The following is a 14,738-nucleotide window of genomic DNA, read 5'->3' as shown; positions in this document are numbered from 1 at the left end:
CAAATATAACGAAAAGGTTCTGAATTTACGAAAGAAGTTTATCAGTAACTTTTTACAGTTCGTGAATTAAGACTCAGTAAGTCGGTAACAACTTATATATATATTTGGATCTTCGGCCCCTAAATGCTCAGTTAGTCGGTACGTACCGTAAGAACTTAAGCGAACTTAAACCAAAGCGAAATGCACAACCAACAATAACTGTGTATTTGATAGGAAGAAAATAAACAAAGCTCGCCGCTTTTATTTATTTTATGTCTATCAAATACACAGCTGTGGTTGATTATGCATTCCGCTTTCGCCTCAGTTCGCTTAAGTTCTTACGGTACGTACCGAATAACTGAGCCTTTAAGGACTGAAAATTAAGGATACTTAAAGGCATGTAGACATCCAAATATATATACAAGTTATTACACCATCTTCTAAGACTGTCCTTTAACATATATTTCTATTACTATTACTATAATAGTTGTAATTTAACATTACAACTTCTTACTTGAAAATATAGCATTTATAGTTTCCAAGCCTTGCGCGTTAACAAGCATATAACTATCAATGAACCAAATCAATAACCCAAACAGAAATAATAATCCGTTGTAATATCACTGTACGTACGGTAAACCTAAACGACCTCCTGAAATATAGAAATTTTTAGTATCTAATGTGCGAACATCGTTTCTGTGAAAACACGCGACTCCCCATGCAGGTAAATGGGAACCAATTGAACAAACTTGATTTCGCCCTCGATTTAACCAGTAAAAGTTAATAATCTATGAGGCTCTTTTCTTAACGTTCTGTTAGAACTCTCTTCCTTTAAAATCCGAAACGGAGTTAATTTTATGGACTTATCAAATTGCTTCCTCCTTCACTTGAATGGGGGCATCGCACCATTCCAAGCAAAAACTATTTGTATGCTACTTAATCCGGTTTTTTACTTATAATGGTAAAATGTCAAAAATATAAACAACGTCTATCTATAGTATAACAATGTGCAATTATTTGAGTAATTGTGACGTTTTACTTTTGGGGATGATTTTTCAGGTCAGGATTATAAACAATGTTTATCCATAGTGTGACAATGGGCAAATATTTTGAGTTTTCGATAAATATATTTTACTTTCAGTAATGGTACTTCAAGTTTGGAGTATGAACAATATCTAATCGTGGTATCGCCACGGACCATTGTTTGGGTCTTCATGCACTTTGGTATACACTCCATCTAACCTAACTTGTTACTTAACTTAAACTTGTTACTTTCAAGATTAATTAGATTTCTTACTTAATAACATTTCTAACTCTGGAGCTCTATTTGACTCTACCCAGTTAAAGAGCATTAACTCTAGTAATGTCACAGACTTATTGTTGTGTATATCATCAACACTCTCAACAACTATATGTCAAAAATATGATTTCTTTCTAACTACTCAGGCCCTTTACTGGGGAGACTTTACTGAATACAATTTAATATGCACGATTAAGACAAATACTGGAGAGTTTTAAGAGCATTGTTGTTGTATCACATATTTTTATGTTTAAACATGTTTGAAAAAATGCAACTCTAAAAATGAAAAATTTTTATAATTTAAAAATAAAAATAAAAAAGATTAAGTCTTTCAGACTTAAATTATTTATTTACGGTAATAAAATAAAATATAAAATATTTACGCTCATTTTGCTTAATACAATCTAACATATGTAATCTATATAATTTTATAATCTCTTTAATCATTTTAATCCTGTTAATGTGATGAATGTTAAACGTTATTTCTGACTAAACAAAATAAAATGGATTAGGTTGATCAAAAGATCAATCTGTCGACTTACCTTTTACTCTATTTCACTTAAATATGGTATTAATCGAGTAAACATAATTCTCAGTAGGCATAGATAAAGACATCCTACTAAATTGCCTTAAGGAAATTATCATTATCTGCTTAAGGCTAACTAGAGTTTGATCTGAGGTATATGTACATATTTTCTTAAAGTGCATATGCATCATATACAACCGTTTAATAAAGTCGAACCGCATAATTCTCGGAAATTATAACAAAAACAAATAATGAATACCTTAATGGGAAGCATCTCAAAAATACCAGAGCACACGCATCAACTCTGTAGACACATAACAAGCGCCGCATAATATGACATGGATCGGAATTTAGTCAAGAAGAAGAAGAATAAGACTAAAAAAAATTTAATATGAGAAGAGAAAAAACACGAAGGAGGGAAGCGTCATACAACCACTCGTTCATCACTGAAAACGAAATGAGGGAAAAAATATTATTTAGTTAGTGAAAACGCTGAAAGCCTTCATTGTTAAATTGAATTCACGACTCAGTTGACTCTGGTCTCTGTTACTTGGTTAGTTAGCTGCCTGGCCCAAAATGTCGGATCCAGTTCGTTATGCCTTTTGGCAATGATCTTGCTAATATTAATAACGATGCAACAGAAAGAACAACAGTGATTATGAAGAACAAAGTCATTACTGCCAAAGGAATAAAAACAAATTATCGTAAAAAATACAGCAAACGAAACTTGGTAGTACGAGTAAGTCTCCGGCATGGCGATATTAAGTTAATTTATGTATGAAAGGATGTTTACATAGCATATTAACCATTAAATAAGTATGAAGTTACGGTGAAGGATTTCTTAGTAAACTGAGAAATAAAAATTCAATTTTATTGGTTATAAAAGATAAAACATAGCCAGTTAATGGACCCCATTCCCAGCAAGCAGTTAACTTTCTATTAATATATGGTATAATGTACTCCATATGATACAATTTGAGCGACTCCAAAAGAGTCGGCGAGTGGGTTTAGTTTATATAGTAGTTGAGTTAAGTTTATGACTAAATAAATTAAAAAATCTAACGTTGTTTCAATATACACTTCAGTAGGTTATGGATACGTGTAGAATACTTGTTCTCATAATAAATTTTAATCTTATAGATTTCGTAATTCCTCTGACCGTAGAATATTTACTAGGCCCACCTATGCTCACTTATATGCGCCTCTGCTTTATTACAATATGGGTTTTACTTTATTTATTTATTTTTTAAATAATTGTGGATTATTAAGAACTGGTTTCCCTCTTTCGTATCTGAGAGTTTTGCTCTTGCAATTACGACTACACTTTTTAGCGAACAATCAACAGTTTTGTAGTTGGCGCCCTACCGTGAAGATTCTTCAGACTTGCGCGAATAAACAAAGGAGCCACATTTAAATTGGCAAATCTACCAATTTGTGTTCAGTTTAGTGAAATCTTTACTTTTATATTTGTTTTCTGGGATGTGAAGCTAACCATTGAGATGAGTTGCAAGCCTCTCAAAAATTTAAATTTCACATTTCTTATACTTCTGTATCAGAATCTTTAGATGCTTATTTTTTAATTCAGAAAGAGTACAACAGCTCTGCTCTGTTCACTCGACTTGCTATGTCAACACCTAATCCAAATTTATTTGTCATATCCACAATTCATTAACTAATTAGCGACAAGTAAAGTCAACATTTAAGGAGTTTGAAAATGTGCCCGGTGTATCCAAAAATAAATTTTCCCATTTAAGTAATTATATATATAGACTAAAATCATAAATCTTTGTAACTAGAACAGGTCAATTGAGGACTGCCAATGTAAAAGTATAAAAACCAACAAAAAGCCATTCAAAGCTTAGTGGGTTACAGCTTATTTTAACGACAAAAACTAATTTGCCTCAAGGGATCAACATTAAATCGACACTCACACACGACATTCTTACTAATAATAATCGGCAATAGCTGATTGTGCACAAAGAGGGATCAACCTTTAATTCCATAGGAACAAAGTGGCATTCAAAAACCGGGATCTACAGAAATTGAAAAACTGCTGCTATAACAGATCTAAATTCAGTGAAAAGGTTTTACTATTACAAACACATTCAATCCAAATTCAAACTTTTGTATGGATTTTGTATGAAAAATGACAGTTATAGTGGCACATTTTTGTAGAGTTACGAGTAATTGCGATACTATAAACGTACTAATATGTCTTTTTTTCTTTATTAACATCAGTTAGAAACGTGGTTATGTGAACCGTAATCCTGTCGTTTTAGTAATCATAACAATTGAACAAATAATTTGTGAATAAACAAAAGTTATATCTAGCCCAAATAAATGATCGATATATATGTATATTTTTACAGAGACCAAAAACTTATATTAATACAGGCTTTTCAAATGGATTACTTTAATAAACCCCATTGAGATAATGCTAAGAAAAACGATTCTATTATTGCTAGAAAAAAATTCGTTCAACAATTTTTTTTTATATCTTATCGAGAATTATAACAATAGACAACAGATGTCACCGAGTGAAAATTTTAACAATTATATCAGAAAATGCTTTCTGAATCTCGAAGAAAATTATTTTGAGCTACCAGTTTTGAGGGACTGAACTTCGTTCATGATTTAGGAGTGAACTATTTCGTGAAATTATAAAATGACACAGCGTAGTGTTACTAAGTGCCTTTAAGAACTTTAATCTGGTATCAAAACGGACCAGGCGGGTCAGTGGTCTCAACACGCCAGCACTGCCTAGCTACTTATAATAAACTGACTTCTAATATAGAAAATGAAGGCAAAGAAAAAATTATTAATTAAAAGAGTAGAATAATAAGAGCAAATATTGCATCTCCTTCACTCCTTCTAGAGAATAATCTTAGCTCAATTTGAAAAGGTTTTGATTAGGAAGTCATGCGCACAACTAAAGCGGCCACCATCCTGATCGTCTAACAATATGTCGAAGATAATATTTAATAATGAAATGACTACATTTTGGATTATATAAGCCTACCCAAATGGGACTGATCTATTGTAAAGGTTTACATGGTAAAAATAGATTTCCGATGGCAATGTAATGACATTTTTTTATTTAACAATAGATATTAAATTTTGTGGGCCCTTCCCCTTTGACCCATTCCTTCGTAACGCTCATTTAGGCAGTTTGAATTATAAAAATTTAATTTCGCACAGCAATAAAACCTCCACTTTTTTCAAATTATTCCGCAACTCTATTGGCTACCAGATCGGTTCTTATGATCAATGTGATAACCTAAAACTTATTGATGTGCGCCCAATTAGCCGAATGAAATTTATTTTTTATATTTCAAATAATAGCTCATTTTTAAATCTGTTCATGCAAACGCATTCATAAATTATAGTTATATTTAATTTATTTTTATTTGATTCTATTTATCTGTATTTAATTTAAACAGTAAATTGATTATATTTTTCATTTAGGTGAACTCCATTCCATTTCTATCCTACCAATTTAATTTCCATCTTCCAACATTTCTATACAAATCTATATTTATTTTTCATAATTACAATAAAATAAATTTAATTGAAATATTAAATAAAATATAAATAATTATATTATATTAAACATTATAATATTATAATAAATTTTAATTTAACGATTTTATTTTCTTTTAAATTTGAATTTAAACAATTGAAATCTTCTTAAGTCTACACAAAAACCAATTCTACACTATTGGAACAAAAAGTACTAAAATAGTTGGGAGCAAGTAGTGTTACCATGAGCATAAATTTTCAATGAGATTTGCCTGCAATAGTTCAATGTATATGTGAGCAGAGAAAACCATTGGCACAATACAAACACAAATTGCACGCATTTTTTCATACAAAAGCAATTATGTTCACACATGCAAAGCGATTACACAAAATTTATACAATTATGCGTACGAAATAAATATTGACTTAAATTTCATTATGATGCAATTTTATATACTATAAAATACATAAAATTTAATCTTATATAATCAACATATATTATTCATTTATTTATTTTTCAATAAAAAAAAAATTTTATTATTAGTTTAAAATAAAATAATTGTAAGCATTTATATATTATATAGTACCATATAAACTCTTGGTGTTTATATTGTTATTCAACTTAAAAATGGCAATATTTTTCATATTTTATATTAAAATGTAATAGTAACTAATAGCAGTATCTTTCAATGGAAATAATGCTCACGTAAATCTTTTAAAACATACTCATTATGACACTATAAGTTACAAAGATAGATACGTAATTGCTTAGCCAATTAATTAATCAATTCCGTTTAATATATAACTTAATTAAGTAATTTAACATAAATAAATTGCTACAGTTATTAAACAGGTTAGTCATATTTAATTGTTTTTACAGTCCGATAAAAGTACTCATTATGAATCATTTCGTCCATTATTAAGTTAAAAAGCGTTTATAAAAACTAATATTTATTTCGGCTCGGATATTGAAATTTGATTGGATCTAGTTTAATTTGTATAATTTTTTGGATTAATGTGGTTTTTAACTTATTTTTGTCAACTCTGTGTCTAATCAGATTCAAATAACTTCACAACAAAATATTAACTTTGGTATGATATTATTTTTGGTAAATTTTTGTATTTCTTCTTAATTATATCTATTATAAACTTTTTCGTTAGTGTAAAATACTTTTCACCAGCATAAATTCCTTTTATAACAATGAAGCACCGATTATATTAAGCAAATAGTTATTATTCTTATTGTAAAAAAGGAATTAGCATAAAAAATACAATAGCAAATATGAAACTCATCTATTGGTGAGACTCACGGGGGAAATTTTGTGACGGAAGTAATATATTACAATATTTCATAATGGAAATATTTAGCATGGATAATAAATGGCAAATGACAAAGATTATTTATAGGCAGTTATGTGTAATAATTAAAACCAGATTTCTTATTTGATAACGAGATAAGGATATACATATGTTAATTATTTTAATATAATATGATTTACTCTTGCAACTCCTCCCCAGCCGACTTACTTGTTAATTGTGAACTTCTTAAATTATTGTTCACTTGTACCGGCAGGCTATATTTAGGAATTGACAAGTTTTTTTACTGGTGATGTATGTATTTCAAATCGTATAAAATATAATTTTACTAATTATTTTATTATTATTTATTTATTAATTATACCAATAATATTTTTGTTGTTTCTTTAAATTACTTCAAATCATATTTTTAGTATTTTTTTTTTCTAAAGAAAAATTTTTTTTAGAAAAAAAATTATTACTCATTCATTAATTTTTTTTTTAAACATTACACATTCTATATAATGGATTTACTGAAAAAAATGTAAAAGCTTAATTTTTGTAAACTACTATGTACTAATTATGAACTTTAGTTGAAATATGTCTTGATATGGTATTACTCTAATTTTTATTAGAAATTTTAGTTACCTTTTCATGATTTGCCTATGGTTTTACACATAATTGCAGTGCGTTGAACAAGTTAGCGCACCAAATGAATTTTTGTAAATTTTTGAATGTTGGTAGCCCTACCGGTTTGCATGCTCACGAAAATTTCTTATTGTATGCTTATTCTGTGTTTTCCTTTCGCAGCGGTCGGAGGTGTATCGTTCGTCGTTTGGCGAATGAACGAGAGTTTTAATTTATAGAAATAAAAATAAATATTATTTAATATCTGTTGCTAATTTGTAATTGAAAAATATTTAATAAATTTAGTTTTGCCGTTAATGTGATTTATTAAATAATGTAAAGTGCTATATGTATACGTTAAGAGGAAAATGCATAACAGATGATAAATTAGTTAAAATATTAATAAATAAATTATCACAAGAGTGAGAATACATATAAACACACACTCATGCCAGCACATGTTTATCGACTAAAAAATTGTTTCTTCTCGGCGGCGGCGCTACGCTTTTATAAACAAATTGAAAGATTAATACACATTCGCGTATCAAGGTAGCACATAAATTTTATACTCGAAGAAAAAAAATCGCTGAATAATGATTTTGTATTGGAAAAAAGTTAAGAATTTAATAAAAATTATTTAAGCACATTAATTAATGTGTATGTTTTTTAATAAAAAAAAAACAACGATTCTATAAAAAATATTTATAAAAACATAATTTTGCAATTAAAAAAAATGAATTCAATTAAAATTAATAAAGAAAAGAAAATAAATTCAATTAAATAAAATAAAAATAAAGAAAAGGAAAGAAATTACTCTGCACTGCCGCAAAACAACAACGTCGCGCTGACGTCGGCTGTCTGTCTTATCACTGTCGCGAATCGCGGATTTTTTTTACTTTACACACAAAGTAGAAATTTTAAAATTGAAAACAAAATATTAAAGAATTCAAATGAAAAATTTAAATTTAATAAAATAGAATAAATTAATATATGAAACGGTATTTGATGCCAAAAATAGGTGTAGTGACTCTAACACAAACTTGCACATATCCCAATTTGAAACACATAATTAATTACATATCTAATAAGTTATTAATTATTTATATAGTTAATACACAATTGTAAATAAATATATATATAGATATATGTTAATTTGTATGCATATAATTTATACATATCAAACAGCATTAAAGCAACGCCTTTCAATTCAAAGGCTATAAATTGTAAATATAGTTTCGCAAATTTAATTGTACGTGAAAGAATAAATTATTTATAAATGTAGTAAAACAAGCAATAATACAAATTATTAAATGTATAAAATATTTTAAATATTGCCCATGATTATAAAAATATTTAAATAAGTTAAATAAATCCAAAATACAAAAAGGAATAAACGTCAGGTTGTACTTTTAAAACGAAGAACAAGCAGAAACACAAACATATCGATAAACATATTGACATAGCAGCAGGTAAATCTCATATCAACAACATAAAATTCTAATTGGAAACGGAAAGTACGGGAAGCGCATAGAATTGCCAACCAGCTGAGTTTAATGAAATGTAAGTAGACATTGTGAGCTTGGCGAATACACGCTCCAATTAGGAGCTTTCAAGCTAGTAATAAATAATTATGTTAGTGGTAAAAATTAAACTAAGGAAATAAATAATAAATTACTAAAAAATTTTGCTAAACTTAACGCAGTTATTTTGGTCTAAAAATGTACAAAGTGCAAATAATTACCCGGCAATATTATCAATTTAATATCCTCACTTCAAGTTTAAATGAACTTATTTGAGGAATAGATAAAAAATTGAATAAAATTTTGAACTTTGAAAAAGTGTGGCTTACATTAAATGGATGCGACTAGCAGTCATGAGTAAACTCACGTACACCTTAAAAGTCTACCACCCAGAACAGCTGAGCTCAATTGTGCATACTAAAGCAATTATTGCATATAGATCAAATGTGTTCAAAGATGGATTGCTGAATAGAGCAATTAGTAAAGAAATGTGTTTCTTTTCTGTGTTGTTTAGTAAAAATAAATACTTTTTATTCTAATTACTGCAAGAGTAATTAAAACTAAATTACTTTATAGCTGTGGTTTTTTATGATAATGCTACTCCATCGACCATCCATTAGAAAACTTCAAATGTCAAAATATTGTCTTAAGATGTGGATGCTCAGTAATTGATTTGTTTGATTCTGTGGATGCTCAGTAATTGATTTGTTTGATTCTGTGGATGCTCAGTAATCCAGAACTGCACTCTATTAAATCAAATGCGCTATATATGCTGTCAGGAAGAAATACTAGGCTTACAACTATACTTCTGTAAATACACCTAAATAACTTATTATCATAACTTAATAGAACACTTGTTATAATGAATCACATACACTATTGAGAAAATGTACTATATGAATTAGGCAAAATTAAACTGATACATATTTATATTAAAATTATTTTAAAATTGAAATTGTTTTATAAGGACCTTGTATGCAAGTGATCAAATAATCGTTAAACACATCTTTTCTTGTTGCTTTCAATGCTTTTAATTTTTGAAAGACCCGACGATAGATCTAAATACAGTGTTCAACATTGTAAATGTTTATACAAACCGTCCTTTTCTTCATATATTTGGTGTTGTTAGCCAGTATATTTCAACTAAGTTGAGCACTGATTGCTTGAATAAGTGAAGTGAAGTGGTTTACTTTCGTATGTGAAAGATTCAATTTAGTAGAGTTGTTCGTATATCGTGTTACATATTCATTCACATTTAATTATCGTTATTTATGTTTTTGTTCTTTTTGCATTCACTATTAGTAGTGATTCAATCACAGAAGGTACTTACACAATAACTTGTTATTGCTTTAAGTTCTCTAGATATTGTGTCGTTATATTTGTACATATGTATATATGTTTGTATGCACAAGTATGACTAACTATAGATTTGGCTGAGAAATAAATTAACTGTTTTCAAGAATTATTTTTGATTAAATTATAATTAAAACTACAATAAAATGCTACTGCAAGTAAAATATCTATTACAACCGCTGCCTTTTAGTATTAAAAATCTTTCTTATTTTATGTTAAAGCACAATAATAATATTAGTATTAATATCTAATTTAAATACTTTAGTAAATGATGCAAAAGATGTTTTTTTATTGCTCCTAAGAAATCTACACAACATATTGTATATGTAATATTAGGAATTCTCCTGATGAAAGCGAAAGTGAATTAATAATAGTTAATATTCTTAAAAAAATAAAACAAAGCATCGACTTTAAAATAATTTCGACTTAACAACTTAAAAACTAAAAACAAAATTATACTGTATATGCCCACTATATATATACATGTGTGGTATGTATACATTTTTGAAAATCGTGCCGCCTGCAGCATCTAAATCTATTGACCTTAAATATCGTGGTAATTTGTTCTATTTCTAATAGTTAATTGATATTACATGTGTCCAAAAAAGTTATGGATCTTTTATTATTATTATCTTTATCTAGCTTTCAATATGTCATCGTCCTTAGAGTTTATCATCTCTTCTTTATATTTCTAAATTCACAAACCCTTTTCTGCTCTGCATCATCATACACCTTCGGAAACCTATGTCTCCTCCAAAAAATTATTTTCAATTTTTCTCTAAGTAAAAATGGTTTTGTACTTAATAATACAAAATCTACTGTCTGCTTTTCTAGACCTTAAAATCTACAACAATGCACTTGGCATTAAGCATATCACCTGATATTCTATTAAAACGTTTATTCATAAAATATTTATTCATAATATTAGATAATTTTACATAATAACCGAAGTGTTTAATTTTTTTCAGTACTCGTAAATTATTTATAGGTGTATACTTCAATTGCATTAAGTCATAAAAATTTGGCAATGAGTCGGCTTATATACGAGTATTTTCCCCATTGTACAATAACCAAATGCCCGTTTCTTTACTTAAAGTTTCTGCTCTCTCGTGTTATCTTTGCGAATATCGTTCATATCTAATCTCACATAATATATTTAAATGAAAAAGTAATGTATTTACTTATATAGTAACTAAAAAACTTATAATATTTAAAATTTATAAAGACAAGTATTCATCTTCTTTTATAAGTGTAATTTCATTTGTTATTTGTTACTCGCTTTTATCAAATCACTAAATAACAACTAATAGTTAAAGAATTATTTAGTAAGAGTGCAGCCTATTATGTCAATTATTTTCCGGTTAAGATTAGTTTAAGAAATTGCAGCTCAACGGCGCGGCGCCGTCATTATAAATAGAGCAATAAACATTTCTACTTTTGAACGATAACCTATTCCGAAACAATATGACTATAAACCATATTTGCCATATTCTCAAGAAGTACGTACGTAATTTCAAGGCCATATAATCTAATAATAATTGTTTTAATGATAAGTGATGATGGTAATAGCATTAGTAAAACGTTATTTAGATGTCAGAGTACTGATTTTGAATGATAAAGTTATATATATAATATATTGTCCAAACATAAAATTGTATTATGTCAATTAATGTTATCAATTTACATTGTAGTAATAATCAATTTATAAATATTTTATTCTGGTATAGAACAAAATAGAACTTTAAATCTATTCTAAATAGAATATAACTTACGAAGTTGGTTAGAACTTATGGTCTTTTATTATATTTTTATTCACACAGTGATAAAATCTCTTATACTGCGACATATCTGTATGTTCTATATGTTAACATCCAGTTGCAAATCTCTAGCAACTGTAATTATTGGATACTTATTAGTTTATTAGTTCTCGACATATGGTCATTTTAAAACCAAGTTCTAACACTGAACATATTTTGAATCTACCTTGAAAATAGTTAAAATTAATCAAATATAAATTATTTTAAAATATCAGTGAAAAAAAAAACTTTTCAATAAGGATTACTTAAAAAAGGAATAGATACTAGAAGTTAAAAATAATTTATATTATATTTTTTTTAATGAGAATCTAAATTTACGTTGTGAAGCTAGATAAACTATGCTTAATAAAGACAGAAGAAAACTTTTAGAATTTCATCAAAATTTATACACCAACATCACTCAGTTTATTCCTAGAAATTTATTCTTAAAATATTTTAAAACACATTTTTCAGTAAGTGCTAAAAGTTTTTCAAAAGAAATAATAAAAATAAAATTTCTTTATAAAATTTATAGATATTAGGTATGTATAATTATAAAGAAACTAACAAATCAAATACTAAAATCGTTTTAAGGTTATTAGTTAGCTCAAACGCAGGGACTTACCCTATGTTTTTTATACATTTATAAATCATAATAATTTTTTTAATACCAAAGTCCATGAAAGTCTTAATATAGTATAAATTTGTTAATTCGAAAGAGTGTAAAGTATTTTTAAGAAATTTTATTCTTGATTGAATTAAATTTTCAATTATGTTTTAATCAAACACATAATGTATTGTTTAATCATTTCTATCGTTATCATTTATATTGTCAATAGATAAACGAATTAGGGCCTAAATAAACTGTTCCGGTAAAATGTTTATCATTAGTGTACACATTAGTATATTGTAAAGTTTTACTTATTATATAGTCACAAATAAATTGCTACCACTATCGATTAATTACAATAATCATCCAAAGCTTAATCCATTTGATGATAAATATGAAAAAACAAATAAAATATTTGACACATCAGCAGCTAAATCTTAATTTATATACTCTTAATAGATAAAATAATTACATATAGTTAATTATGTACTTTATATTGCAAAAACCTATTTTCATATTGAAATATCACTGCGTATTAGGATGGCATGCTATGAGACTGGGTCTACCATATAAGGATTTTTTTCGTGATTGTGGCTTTAAGTATGAATAGGAAACTCTTGTGTCAGTCTCCATCATTGTCTAGACAAAATATTTAAAATCCCTTTTCTTACCGAACTAGCAGCGCTCTCATCCTGCAAAATTATGGACTTGGCCCAGTTGATAGACATGTAAGGTTTCGTTTACTTTCACTTGAATTGGGCAATTGTGCCTTCCAACATTGTTTGAACGGTGATCTCTTAGCTGCGTATGAAACAACACTATCAAAACAGGCCATTATTTGTATCAAGTGAGCTTTGGGCACTCTAACTACCTAATCTAACTATAATATATTGTTCTGACAACCTTCTACGAGATTCTTGATTGCTCTCATTTCGAGTCAACTTGGTTATTATCAATTAGAATCTAGTATAGATTCTATAGTATAGTATAGAATCTAATTGATAATGTTTTTTAGGATCCGTAACTTTATTAAATGCATTTGAAATATATTAACTATAGAAAAGATATACGTATCTGTCTCTAATCTAAGTTGGGCTGTCGTAAGTTATATATAACGTTATAGGAAAATAAGGTCTATAAAACGTTATAGGAAAATAATCATTTTATTAAACTCTGTATATATTAGCCATTTTTATTGAATATTTTTTGAACGTTTGTTATTATTTTTAATTGTCGTTTTATTATCTTATAATAATTATCAATTTTAAACAACATAAATCAGTAGTAATTAGTTTTGCATAGCAAACTGTGACTCTGGACTCGTCTGTCAGTCGTCAGTCGTACGCTAAAACATTTATTGAGGTACGCTAAATTTATAAAATTACAATGAATTGACTACACAAATAACATCAGAGGAGCAGAAGCAGTTCAAATATACAATATTACGTCCGATCATAAAATATCCATAGTTACACCACCGATGCATGCATTCGGTCGGTAGGCACATTATGCTAGCATGCATGCAGGCATATTTTCAAAAATAGTTCCAAGTTAAATGTATAAAAAATTCATGCACATATTTTATTTATTTTCTTGATATTATTTTTTTTTTCTTCTCTCATTTTGTTTACAATGGCAACACTTTCCGGTTGTTGACTTGGAGCACCTCACGTTCGCCTCTTATAAAAGAGAAAGAAAGTCATTCCAATAGAGCATGTGTATATATGTAAGTGTGTGTGTGTGGCTCTGAAGATTGTATCTACAAGAATTTTATGTTCATAAAACATTAAAACACACAAACATGCACTGCAAACTGAACACGGAACTCCGTACTGAGTTTACTACTATACCATCGATCGCTCGATCGTCATATGCGTATGTTAAATTCCTATAAGCTGGTGCGCTCTCCTCTCAGCATGCAGATCAACTTATGTGTACTCATTTTTCTTGTTGTTATTATTTATCTCGTGTACATACAAACATTTCTACTTTTTTTTTGCCCGTGTGTTAACTCTACCAGCAAATTGTTCAAATGAAATTTGTCATGTGTATGTTTGTGAGTTTCGTGCTCATACAAATTATAATTTGTGTATAGATGTGTGTGTGTGTGTGTGCGTGTATATGCATTGGTGTGCATGCATTTGCGTTGGAATTAGTCTGTCTGAGTGAGTTTGAATTGGTGGCGCCACTGTGCCGACTGACGACGCCGACT

This window comes from Teleopsis dalmanni, chromosome 2 (genome assembly GCF_002237135.1).
Source record: "Teleopsis dalmanni isolate 2A chromosome 2, ASM223713v2, whole genome shotgun sequence".
Classification (NCBI taxonomy): domain Eukaryota; kingdom Metazoa; phylum Arthropoda; class Insecta; order Diptera; family Diopsidae; genus Teleopsis; species Teleopsis dalmanni.
Note: the sequence above shows the minus strand (reverse complement) of the source record.